Source organism: Macaca thibetana, chromosome 9 (genome assembly GCF_024542745.1).
Source record: "Macaca thibetana thibetana isolate TM-01 chromosome 9, ASM2454274v1, whole genome shotgun sequence".
Taxonomy (NCBI): domain Eukaryota; kingdom Metazoa; phylum Chordata; class Mammalia; order Primates; family Cercopithecidae; genus Macaca; species Macaca thibetana.
This window is the reverse complement of record NC_065586.1, coordinates 68,259,981-68,272,819: the sequence shown is the minus strand read 5'-3', so window position 1 is coordinate 68,272,819 and position 12,839 is coordinate 68,259,981.

Below are 12,839 nucleotides of genomic sequence, written 5' to 3'. Positions count from 1 at the left end.
GTCTGATAAGAAGCATTTATAATCTATTCCTTCTGAAGCCTGTTACCTGAAGGTTTCATCTGCATAATAAGAACTTGCGTCTTCACAATACCTTATCTTAACCCAGACATTCCTTTGTATGGATCCCAGGTCTTTAGATAAACTCAACCAACTGTCAACGAGAAAATTTTTAATTCTACCCGTAAACTGGAAGCCCCATCCCCACTTCGAGTTGTCCCGCCTCTGTGGACTGAGCCAGTGTAAACGTTGGTGCAAAAGTAATTGTAGTTACAGGCAGTGAATTTTAAATCATTACAACTAGGCTCAAACACATCTTTACTAATCAAAATAGGAACCATTACAATCAAAACATTTTTGCCAAAGAGAAATAAGTTTGTTTATTCCTTATCATTAAGGAAGTTTTGTAATCCTCCTAAGGATTACAAAAATCGGGGCTTCAGGATTGAGTGAAGTCTTGGAAAGCATTTTCTGCATTCTGCTGGTTGTGGAAGCATTCTCCCTGCCAAATGTTGTCAAGACACTTGAAGAAGTGGGGGTCAGTTGACAAGAAGTCAGGTGAATGTGGCAGATGAGCCAAAACTTTGTAGTCCAATTCGTTCAAATGTTGACGCATTGGTTGTGTGACATGCAGTCGGACATTGTGGTGGAGAAGAATTGAGCCTTTTCTGATGACTAATGCCGGCTGTAGGTGTTGGCAATTTTGAGTGCATCTCATTGATATGCCGATCAGACTTCTCAGATGTAATGGCTTCCCTGGGATTCAGAAAGCTGTAGTGGATCAGGTGGGCAAGAGGCCACCAATCAGTGACCAGGACCTTTTTTTGGTGCAAGTTTGGCTTTGGGAATTGCTTTGGTGCTTCTTCTAAATCCAATTACTGAGCTCGTTATCACCAGTTGTCATATAAAATCCACTTTTTTCACACGTCACAATCTGGTCAAGAAAAGATTTATTGTTGTTGTGTAGAATAAGAGATGACACTTCAAAACAACGAGTTTTTAAAATTTATTTTCAGTCAGTTCATGAGGTACCCATTTATCAAGTTTTTTCATGTTGCCAATTTGCTTCCAATGCTGAACAACCATAAAATGATTGACACTGAGTTATTTGACAACTTCTTGTGTAATCATAAGAGGATCAGCTTCAATGATTGTGCTCAATCGGTCATTGTCAACTTCCAATGGCTGGCCACTATGCTCCTCACTCTCAAGGTTCTCATCTCCTTTGCAAAACTTCTTGAACCACCATTGCACTGTGCATTTATTAGCACTTACTGGGCCAAATGCATTGTTGATGTTGAGAGTTGTCTCCACTGCTTTAAAACCCGTTTTGAACTCAAATAAGAAAATCGCTTGAATTTGCTTTGTCTAACAACATTTCCATAGTCTAAAATAAACATAAAATAAAGGGCAAGTAATAAGTCATTAGCAAGAAAAAAAATCATAAAGTGAGAAATGCCCATTAAAATGATGTATAACATAACCACATTTATTTAAGAATGTATTCCAATATGAAATGGCAAATTCCAACAATGCGAAAACAGCAATTACTTTTGCAACAATCTAAATATTTCTGTGTTTTTTTTTTGAAATGGAGTTTCATTCTTTTCATCCAGGCTGGAGTGCAGTGGCACAATGCAACCTCCACCTCCCAGGTTCAAGTGATTCTCCTGCCTCCGCCTCCCAAGTAGCTGGGATTACAGGTGCCCACTACTATCCTAAATATTTCTTAAATGATTGAAGTCTCATATTTCCTTAAAATGTATAAAACCAAGCTGCACCCTGACCACCTTGGGCACGTGTTCTCAGCATCTCCTAAGGGCTGTGTCACAGGGCATGATCATTCATATTAGGCTTATAATAAATCTCTTCAAATATTTTACAGAATTTGGCTGTTTTCATCGACAAAACTGAGGTGAGATTATTTCAGCAAGAAAAGTTGGCAGAACCTAGGAAACAGGGGAGGAGGGGATGGAATAGAGAGGGAAAGTTTTTATAGGAAAGAGCAATAGGAAGTGAGGAGGGACTGAGTCAGGAAAAGGAGGCAATACACATGATCCATCACTTCTTAGACCCAGGCAGTGAGGTGTAGTTTTTAGCAAATACGATAAACCAGGGCACAGGACAATTCCTCAATCCCCAATATCTTCACCAATCCTCACCACCTACAGACTCTCTACAGCACTGGGAATATTCATTTTCCAAACAATGCATACAACTAATTTGCCTTCAAGTTTCTTTACAAGAGTAAGTTACGTGAAACACCCTCTGAAGCAGTATTCAAACAGACTTGGAGACTTGATCAACACCTCCTAATTGACTAGCATACAGCTACAAGGAATTCACCACCAGATGATGATCTCCTGTAGAAGCAGCTGGGGAAAGGAGGAATTGCACTGCCCTAGGCACTAGAGTAGAACTATAGCCAAATAAGTTACCTATGTTAGAAAATTTCCATGGCATCCTGGCAAAATTAAAGCTAAAAATGTCATTACAGCTACTTATTGGCTGTGTAAACAAAAAACATGTAGGCACTAAAAACTAGATAAAAGAGCACTGCTAAAATATTTCTAAGTTACACACACACACACACACACACACACACACACACACACCCACACATAATTTACTAACCAAACCCATGAGGGTTATTCTGTGTTTCTTTAGGTTGACTCTATATCCTTGATTTCATCTACTATGCATCAATTTATAGGTTAATTCCAATATGCTTTTCATGCCCAAATTTCCATTTCCATATTGTTTTGTGGGAGTGGGAGTAGCATGATTTCAAAGTCACATTTCCAAATCAACTCTGTGTATATACAAGGAGGGAAGCAGTTAATTCTCTAATTGTGTGGGCAGTAAGAATAAGCATAAGGAAAATGGATCGAGCCAATAATGGAGGCAAGTCAGATGATAGATTAGGAAAAGTGTTCAATCTGAAAACTTGTTAAAAAAAAAATAGCAAGGCAAGGAGCTGGGTTATAAGCCTGAGAGGAAGTCAAAAACAAAGAAAACTTGAAGACACGGAAATATGTATGGTACTGCATGAGATCTAAAGAAACAAGTGTAAAAGATAAAGCCATAACAAGCATGTAATGCTTTTTTTGTCCAAGGCAGCAGTCACAAAGAAACCAGCCTTGTTAATAGGCCTCCTGCGGGCCCGAGCTGCCTCACATGGATACCTAGAATACCCCCTGAAACAGCAAGTGGGTGCAGCTGCCAACTGTTAGAAGTGTCTGATTTTTAGCTCTTTCATTGATATTTCCATCCTCTCTGTAAAAAGAAAAGCCAAGGCTCATCATGGGTATTTAAAAATAAATTGAGATGAATAGGATTTGGTCTCTAATGCACACTCAAACCACAAAGAGATATAGCAACTAATCTATGTGACTTGGTGAATAGTAAATGGCTTCTTCATCTCAGCCCTAAATTTCTCCAAGGTCTAGGGCCAGTGGGACAGCATTAATTTACAAGTCTTCTGTAATGTATTAAAATATATACTACTATGTTTTAGGAAAAATATTTAAGGCTCTATTCAGCTATAAATACTAGTACGGGATTTCATTAAGAAACATCGAAAATGATTTTTTGATTTACTTTCTATGCCTTGATGGTTTCTAAAAGGTAATCTATCTTAACAATGCATTTTCATGTTTTTATTTTTAAAATAACATCTGTGAGGGAAAGTTGAGCTGAACCTTAAAGTTACAAGAAATAATGTGTCTTTTATGCTCTCAATAACTTTTTTGACAGTGGTCATTATTGATTACACTAAGTCATTATGAATTATAGTAAGCATTGTTTTCTTTATAATACAGATTTTTTTAACGCAATCATATATTATAAATTCAATTCATTTTATACAACCCATGCTGAGTTGTATATTATTTTTATTAAAAAGTTGGCATGTTTAATCTTTCTCATTTTGAGCTATTCTCCCATTTTATCTGAGTTTTTAATGACAATGTTAAAATTCTATTGTTTAATTATCAGCTGTGTATCTTAAAGTGATAGGTACATTTTATTTTCTGTAGAAAATAGAAACTAGAAAGTAGAAAATAGCAGAAAATAGAAATATTAGAAACAAGTAGAAAATAGAAAATAGAAATTGCATGTGTGCATAGGGATATAATCATAACAGGGTTAAATGAAGAAGCTCTTTAGAACTGGATTTTGTGAGATTGATAGCAATTTTACAGGTAGTGATTGGAGGAAGAGGAGCCTTTTAGCCAAACAGAGGGGCGGGGGCCAAGGACTGTGATAGCAGTATTTGACTGTGTTAGGTGGGGGACTTACAGGAGGATGTTATTATGGTTCTACATAATAATGATCAAATGCCCATAAGTGCAAGTAGAAAGAGATAGAAGGGTACAGATATTATAAAAGAAGAATATTTCTAACTTCAAGGAAAATATATAGGAGAAGAAATACATTTTGTTAGTGGAAGAGGTCTACAAATCACATTGCTTTCAATATCTACTTTATGACTTCCAAATCAGTAGCCTTAATCTAGACATTTTTCTTGGTCTTGGAAATGATTAGACATTTTCACCTAAATATTTCACAAATATTTCAGACTAAATGTTATCAAAATTTAACTCCATCATTCTTTTTTTCTTTGTACCTCAATCCTGCTTCTCTGTTTTGTGTGTTGTGTGTGTGTGTGTGTGTGTGTGTATAACTAAAGCTCTACTACCCTTCCTGCTTTTGAACCCCAAATCCTGACCATAACCCTTCATTTCTCCAAATTTTGCTTAGAGCAGCCTTCTCAATATCTCCCAGCCCTGTACCGACTACTCTACTCCTCCTATTGGAGTGTCAAAAGGAGAGAATACATTCATGGGTTCTTAGTTTCTGTTTCTGGTTGGACCAGTAAAGCCCCTTCCTCATTCCTCTTTTCTGCTTACTACTAAATAAAGAAACTAAAACCCATGGGTCAGGTTGCTAAAAGCCTAAAACAAAAAAGAACAACAATAACAACAACAAAACAAGTGTGTATTATTGTCTTATTCCAGGTATCATCATTCCTCATCTGAACTTACTCTTTACCTCCAGGTTCACATTTCCATCTTCTGCTTCTGGAAGATTTGGAAATGCAAGTTGTATCAAGAATCTCGCTTATTAAAGATCCACTAATAGGTCCTCACTGCCTCTGATGTAAAGTCAAAACTTTACCCTACTCAAGAGTCTTCTTAATTTGATGTCCCTTTTATCACCACAATATACGCACTGTATGTTATCCATCCAAAAAATAAATGCCGGTCAGAAAATGCCAGACCTTTTGATAAGACTGAAGTAACAGACAAAAGATCAATGGTTGCCAGGGACCAAATGTTGGGGGATGAGGGAACTTTTGTTTGTTTGTTTTCTGAGATGGAGTCTCTCTCTGTGGCCCAGGCTGGAGTGCAGTGGCACAATCTCAGCTCACTGCTACCTTGGTCTCCTGGGTTCAAGTGATTCTCCTGCCTCAACCTCCCAAGTAGCTGGGATTACAAGCATGCACCACCACGCCCGGCTAATTTTTGTACTTTTTAGTAGAGATAGGGTTTCACCATTTGGCCAGGTTGGTCTCCAACTCCTGACCTCAAGTGATCCACCTTCCTCAGTCTCCCAAAGTGCTGGGATTACAGATGTGAGCCACAGTGCCAGGCCACTTTTTTTTTTTTTTTTTTTTTTTTGAGACAGTCTCACTCCTCCTACCACAGCCTCCCCAACAGCTGAGAGCACAGGCATGCAACAACGTGCCTGGCTAATTATTTTCATTTTTTGCAAAGATGGAGGCTTGCTATGTTGCTAAGACTGGTCTTGAATCCTGGACTCAAACAATCTTCCAGCCTTGGCCTCCCAAAGTGCTGGGATTACCAGCGTGAGTCACTGGGCCGAAGCCATGAGTGAACTGTGTGAGATGATGGCTATGTTCGTTCGTGGTTTTTTTGGAAGTTTCATTACTATATGTTTATAAAGCTTATCGAAGTGTATCCTTAATGTATTAAATTTTATTGCATGCATTATACTTTAAAAATAATGTCAATACAGTGTATAACTGAAACTCAAAGTAAGTTTGAGGAAAAGTATATTTTTAAAATATGCATTGCTATATGTAAATTCCTAAAAACATCTCTATGAAAAGACACAAATACCTCCAAAAATATTCAAAATTGTCTCTGAAGGGCAATGTAACACCTCTGAAATCTACTAGAATAAATCATTTAGTACTTTGCAGCATAGGTGAATTTGAGGAGAATATACCTAGGTTTTGAATGTAAATGGGGAGGTGGAAATGGGAATTGATAATAGTTTGAACTCCATGTGGAAGAAAATCAAGGCACCCCAGCAAACAGCAGACACGAAAGACAGACATGCCATAGAGCCCTTCTTGAATTTTCCAGCTCAGACAACCCTCCCACTGAATGCAGCTACATGAGGGAGTCCAAGAGAAGCCAGCAGGGGAGCCAGCAGACCATCCGCAGAATTGTGAAAAAAATAAATAGCTGTTCTCAGCAGTGAGAATCTTGGATGGTTTATTACATAGATATGGAAAACTGAAATACCCTAAATCAAGATTAGGGGCTGATTTAAAGACATGTAACATTTCATTTCAAAAATCTAAAACTTTTAACATTGAAGTTGGGACTGGTTAGGAATGGAGACAAGAGAATAGCAAGGAGATCATGAGTGGTGGCTGGAAAGGCAGAGAGAAAACTGCCGCTGTATGCGAAAGAAAGGGAGACGATGTCATATAGAAGGAAAAAAAGTGGTAAAACATCATCAGTGGTAAATAAAAATAGAGAATGTATGTAAGGAACTTATGTATTTGGTTTAGGGGAATTTTAGGTAGACTGTTCATGGCATCAGCTATTTTTATTTTCTTTTAGACCTATACATTGTGAGGTATGGAAAAACAGTGATGAACAAATGAAGTGTTCATTTGTCAGGCAGAATTTGCAAATATGGAAGTTCTAAGTCCAAAGCAAAATTGTGAGAAATAATAAATTGTTGTCTTAAACCATGGTGTTCTGGGGTATTACAGGGAACAAAAGAATTGCCACAGTATTTATCATTAGCTACAACACCAGAAGCCAAAATGCACTTCTTCTTAAATAAAATAATAAAGTTGAAGATATTTTGAGCAAAGTTTTGTTGTGTTATTTACATTAGTTAGAGCTATATGAATTTGCATATTGTCAACCATTTTGTCTTACAAAAATAGTACTTTCATATGGTTCAACTTCATAGGTTTTCCTTACTTTCTCCAGTAAGGTACTTCATGTTAATATACTCCTCTCTTTCCTTCTTTTCTTCATTTAACAAATATTTATTCATTTTTTATAATGGAAAGTACTGTGATAACATAAAAATTCATTAGCCTCAAAAACTTTCATAGGATATTTATAATACAGTAAAATGAAATAATTATAGTATATTTATAACATACTTTATAGTATACAAAGTATTTCTTAATATTTTTTCCATTGTTATCTATACATTGTCATTCCACAGTAGAGGGGCATAACAATGCATAATACTTCACGGCACTTTTGACCTAAGTATATTGGAAAAGTTGTATAATTTACTAAACTCAATTTTCTCATCTGAAATTTACACTTCCCCGGTATAAAAATAGAAATGAGAGAGACACTTCCTCTTCTAGCTGTTTTAAGGATTAATGAAAATAACGCATGTAAAGAATTTATAATGCTCAGTTCACTCACAGTAAGCTCCCAAAATGTTGTATCAAAACTTCTGCCTATTAGTATTATTAAATTAGTGTTATTACCTCACTCTTCTAACCATTTCACTGACAAGGAAAACAAGGTCTGGTGAGTGTAATTGAATTTTCATAGTAGTAGATCCAAGTTAAAAATCTATGCCTTTCTTTTGAATACCACCAGCCCAGTCTTTCCCAAATCATGCGAACCACCCGGACCTTTTGACACCTTTAGTTAACTATTGTACTTAGATGTATTATATGTAGTAGAAATTCTTTAATTTGCCTGTATGTGTCTGAAACCTCCAATATTTGCCTGCCTCATCTTAAAATACATTGAGCTTGAGAAAACCTGACAAAGTTTGTCTTTGATGACCATTTAAACGAAATCTGTGTTTTATGATAGGAAAAATAATGGATTAATTCAAGTTTTATAGAGTTTTTTTTAACCACTATTTTAGCAGAAAACTTGAATAATGAATTTAGACAACATTTCTTTTCATAACCAATTTTATATGTGAATTCATTGTTATATAGTATCTGGCTTCTGGCATGTGCCATACATATTTGTAAAGAACTGTTTGATGTTATTAGATTAGATTGATATTATTGTGTGCCTGCACTTAAATAAGTTGAGACTAATTTAATCTCATCGCATGTCACTGATCAGATTTTACTAAGATTATTCCCAGAAAACATTTAAAAATAAAAGCTTAGTGTAGACTTTCAGAGATAAATCTGATATTTTAACATATCAAGACTGTGATGGTCAATTTTATGTTTCAACTTGGTGAGGTTAAGGGATGTCCAGATAAACATTCTTTCTAAGTGTGTCTCTGAGAGTGTTTCTAGAAGAGATAGGTGTTTGAATCAGTAGACTGACTAAAGAAGATTCATCCTCACCACTGTGAGGTTGGCATCATCCAATCTATTAAAAACCTGAATAAAACAAAAAGTGAGAGAAAAGTTGAATTTTCTCTCTCTGCTTGTGCTGGGACATCCATCTTCTTCTGGTTTGGGACATCTGATGCTCTTTCTTTTGGGACTTCAGAACTTATACCAGCTTGTCAGCCTTAGTCCTTGGGTGTTATATCATCAGCTTCCCTGGTTCTCAGGCATTCATCTTTCATCTAAATTATACTACCAGCTTTTCTGCCTCTCCATCTTGCAGATGGCATATCTATCTATTGTGAGGCTTCTTGGCCTCCATAATTGTATGAGCCAATTCTCATAATAAATCTCCTCATATATATCTCTCTATATATTATATTGGTTCTATTTATTTGGAAAACTCTAATCCACATAAATTCCATGGTGCCTTTAGACTAATATAAAGTCGAAAGATTTTAAAGTCTATAGTGTAAAGACTAAAGTCTAAAGTCTGAAGACTTTATATTTGTCTAAAAGCACCATGGAATTTATGTGGATATTTAAAAATTTTTATTATAATGCCCTGAAAGCTTACTAGAAACATATGCTGATAATCCGTCACAAATAGAAATTTTGCATTGGTTTGGCATAGTTCCATTCCTAAAGCATAAAAACAGGGGAGAAGAGACCATTTTACTCTATGGTCCTCCTTGCTGTTTTCTCTCCTTGCGATTCTATTTGTATTCAATTTATCCTGAGCAATAGTTTAGTCTTCCTATAGGCTGGGGTTAATTAATTTTAAATATTCTTCTACCCTAGATCTTGGTAGATTATCTGACAATACTATTTTTACCACTTTCTTACTCCAAATTATTTTAATGGTTTCTTAATTTTCATTGCTTTAAACCTAATTTCTTCTCACTGACTTTCAAAGCCACCCATTGTGTATTCTATTCTTACCTAATCAGTCTTATTTTTCACTCTTCCAAATTGTATCGCATGTTTGGACATTGCCCGTGCACTACTGTTGTTAAATGTCTTACTATTTATGTCTTAGTCTTTGATGATGATGTCTTCACTCATGTTGTCTTCCCCTTAAATTCCTTCTACTAAGAGGCACACTCCAAATAGTGCTCTAAGTTCTTCATCCCCTTACTGACTATTGTCTCACTAATTATTATTTAATGCTTCCTAGGAATGTGACTTCATACTTACTCCACCCTGTACATTTTCTTTAGCAGGAGAAACGGTAATAAGGAATGCAACCTGTGCTCACGAACAAGGGTCATTGCAAATGCAGCCTTGGTTCATTATAACTGGGAATTCATCTATTTAATCCAAATGTAGTCTGTAAATTTTAGGGGTTTGTCCACTGGGGCTGATACTTCTCTTTCTAAAAAAAATTGTTTTCAGATCTCTGATTCTTACTTATGTATCTTGTTTTTTCTCATAAGACATTAAACCCATTTTAATATTTTTATCAACTATTGCCTATTCCATAATTATCCAGTTAGTATCATAAATATTTTATTCCTGTCATTTGTCATTTGATAAGTATTGCCTTCTATTCCTAAAAATAATTTGAAGGTATTTATTTTTTCTTCTAAATCACAATATAAGGTACTTCAAGTCAAAGACTTTGACTCATACTTCAGAGCTTAATAAATGCGTAAATATTCAGGCTTGATTTAACTGCTATCCCAATTTACAATTAGTTGTCCAATTATGAATTTTGACAACAATGTGCTATTTTATTTGCCACTTTTTATATTACATGCTGCTCTAGAGTCTAAGAATCTTGAAGATCAGGATAATTTATTAAAATTTTCCTGTATTGCCCTCCAGACTAGCTTTAGGCTCATATTTGATACTTAAAACAAAGTCTTAGTAGTTGATTCATTGACTGAATTAGAAATGAGTTATCTGACTGTAAATGAAATCCTAAGATAAATATTCAATGAAGCATGGTGTCAGTATATTTAAATTTAATTTTTGATTTGTTAACTTGACATAAACCTTTGCGGATGATTAATGCTTCCATTTCTAAAATAATTTAACTTTGTATTAATTGGCTTGAGTCTAAGAACATTAATTTAAGCACAATATGTTATTTGAATACAGCTGTTCACCCACATGTGGGCACCCCCAGGATCAAAACCGGCTTGGGTGAAATCCGCATACAGAGTCTTACTTTTCTTTTGTTGTTGTTGTTTTGATTTGAAACAGAGAGTCTTGCTCTGTCACCCAAGCTGGAGTGCAGTGATGTTATCATAGCTCACTGCAGCCTCTACTTCCTGGGCTCAAGCGATCTTACCACTTCAACCTCCTGAGTAGCTGTGACCACATGCATGCACCACCACGTCTGACTAATTTTGTTTTGTTTTGTTTTTTATAGAGATGAGATCTCACTTTATTTCCTAGGCTGGTCTTGAACTTCTGGGTTCAAGTGACCCTCCTGCCTCAGCCTCCCAAAATGCTGGGATTACAGGTGTGAGCCACTGTGCCTAGCCAGGGTCTTATTCTTCTTATCTGACTTCTGAGAAATGTATTCTTTACTATCTTTATTCTTCTCAAATATGCTATCTTGTCTTTATCTCTTTCATATGACTTTGCTTCAAATTTTACAAAGACAATAGAGCTTATCAGTTATCAATGCTTTAAGGTTAGACATGCTTACCTGTAATGTTATCTAATATCTATTCAAGTCAGAGATAGTGATATTCAGGCTTATATCAAAAACTTATTCTTTTATCTTTGATTTGGCTCTTCTCCTCTTTCCAAATACTCAGTGTCTTTATTTCATCAAATATTCTGTAATATCTTCCTCTACATTTGTTTCTTTCTCTCTACATAGAAATGTGTTGAAAATGCTTCCATCCACAAAATATGTTATTTTGGTGTTAAATCCCTTCTACATGCCCTATCATTTTTCTCCAAACATTTTGGAAATAGTAGCTTACACTATAAGTACTGAATTTAGTATATCCTGTTCGATCCATGATTTATTTATTTTAAGCTAAATTTTTACCTGATCAGGTCACTGAAAATATTTTAATTAAATTTTTAGTATGATAATCCAATGAGCATCTTTAGACTTCAATTTTCTTTATTTCATGGCAATATTTGTCACGACTGACCAGTGTTTCCTTCTTCAAACATATTTTTCTCCCATGGTTTCTGGGATAATTTTCGTTTTCCATTTACCTTATACACCTCTGGCCATTTCTCAATATGCTCTGTGAACTCCTCTTTGCTACGCATTGTCATATCAACATTCTTCAGGAGTCTACATTTTAAATCCTTCTTATCACACTGTATTCTTCCTATGAATTGATCTACACCCAAGGAACAACTATGATCTATATTTATAATAGATAAACACATTTTATCTCACTTGAAAACATTAATTAATTGGTAGATTTTCTTTACTTCATTTACTTTAAAAATCAATCCATGGTTAAACTTGTTTATACAATCTTTAAATATTTGTTCTCTATATACATCCTCACTAGTGTCTATTGAAGCAGTTTGGAGTTCACCATACCTTGTTTGAAAAATTTTAATAGTCTTTTCATCGTCATCTGCACTTCTCTACTCTCACCTCCCTTAGTTGTGCCCTGCTGTACCCTAGTGTGATGCTTCTTCTTCTTCTTTTATTTTTATTTTTTGAAATGGAGTCTTGCTCTGTCGCCCAGGCTGGAGTGCAGTGGCATGATCTCGGCTCTAAAAATGAATTCATATAGAATACTCAAAATGTTTAAAAAGCAACATATGAGAAGAAATAAGCCTTAGCTGAGAAACAGGGGCCCAGGACTACTTGTGTCTTGCCCTACTAATTTACTGTGCGACTTCTGGAAAATTATTTACTCTTTTTCAGCCTTAGTTCCCTCCTCTGAAAAATGGTAAGCATGTACTGAATGGCCAAGAACAATTATTTTTTTAAATAGCAGCAAATTTTCACATAACTAACATTTTAAAAATGGTCATTTTAAAGAAGCATAAAATATATTTTCAACAGTTGAACAGGTTCATATCTTCTAATTTTTTTTATTCAGGATTATGGATTTTTTAATGAAAGAAGAATAACCTCTTTTTGATTGTGCATCTTGGTCTATCTAGCCTGATTTATTTTTATAGAAATATAAAGACATGAGATAACAGACCCTTTGGATGACATATATTCCATTTTAGAAGAAAGAAAATGTTCAGGACTGCCTATATTTTTTTGGCTGTGCAAAGGTCAAAATATTAAGAATTATCT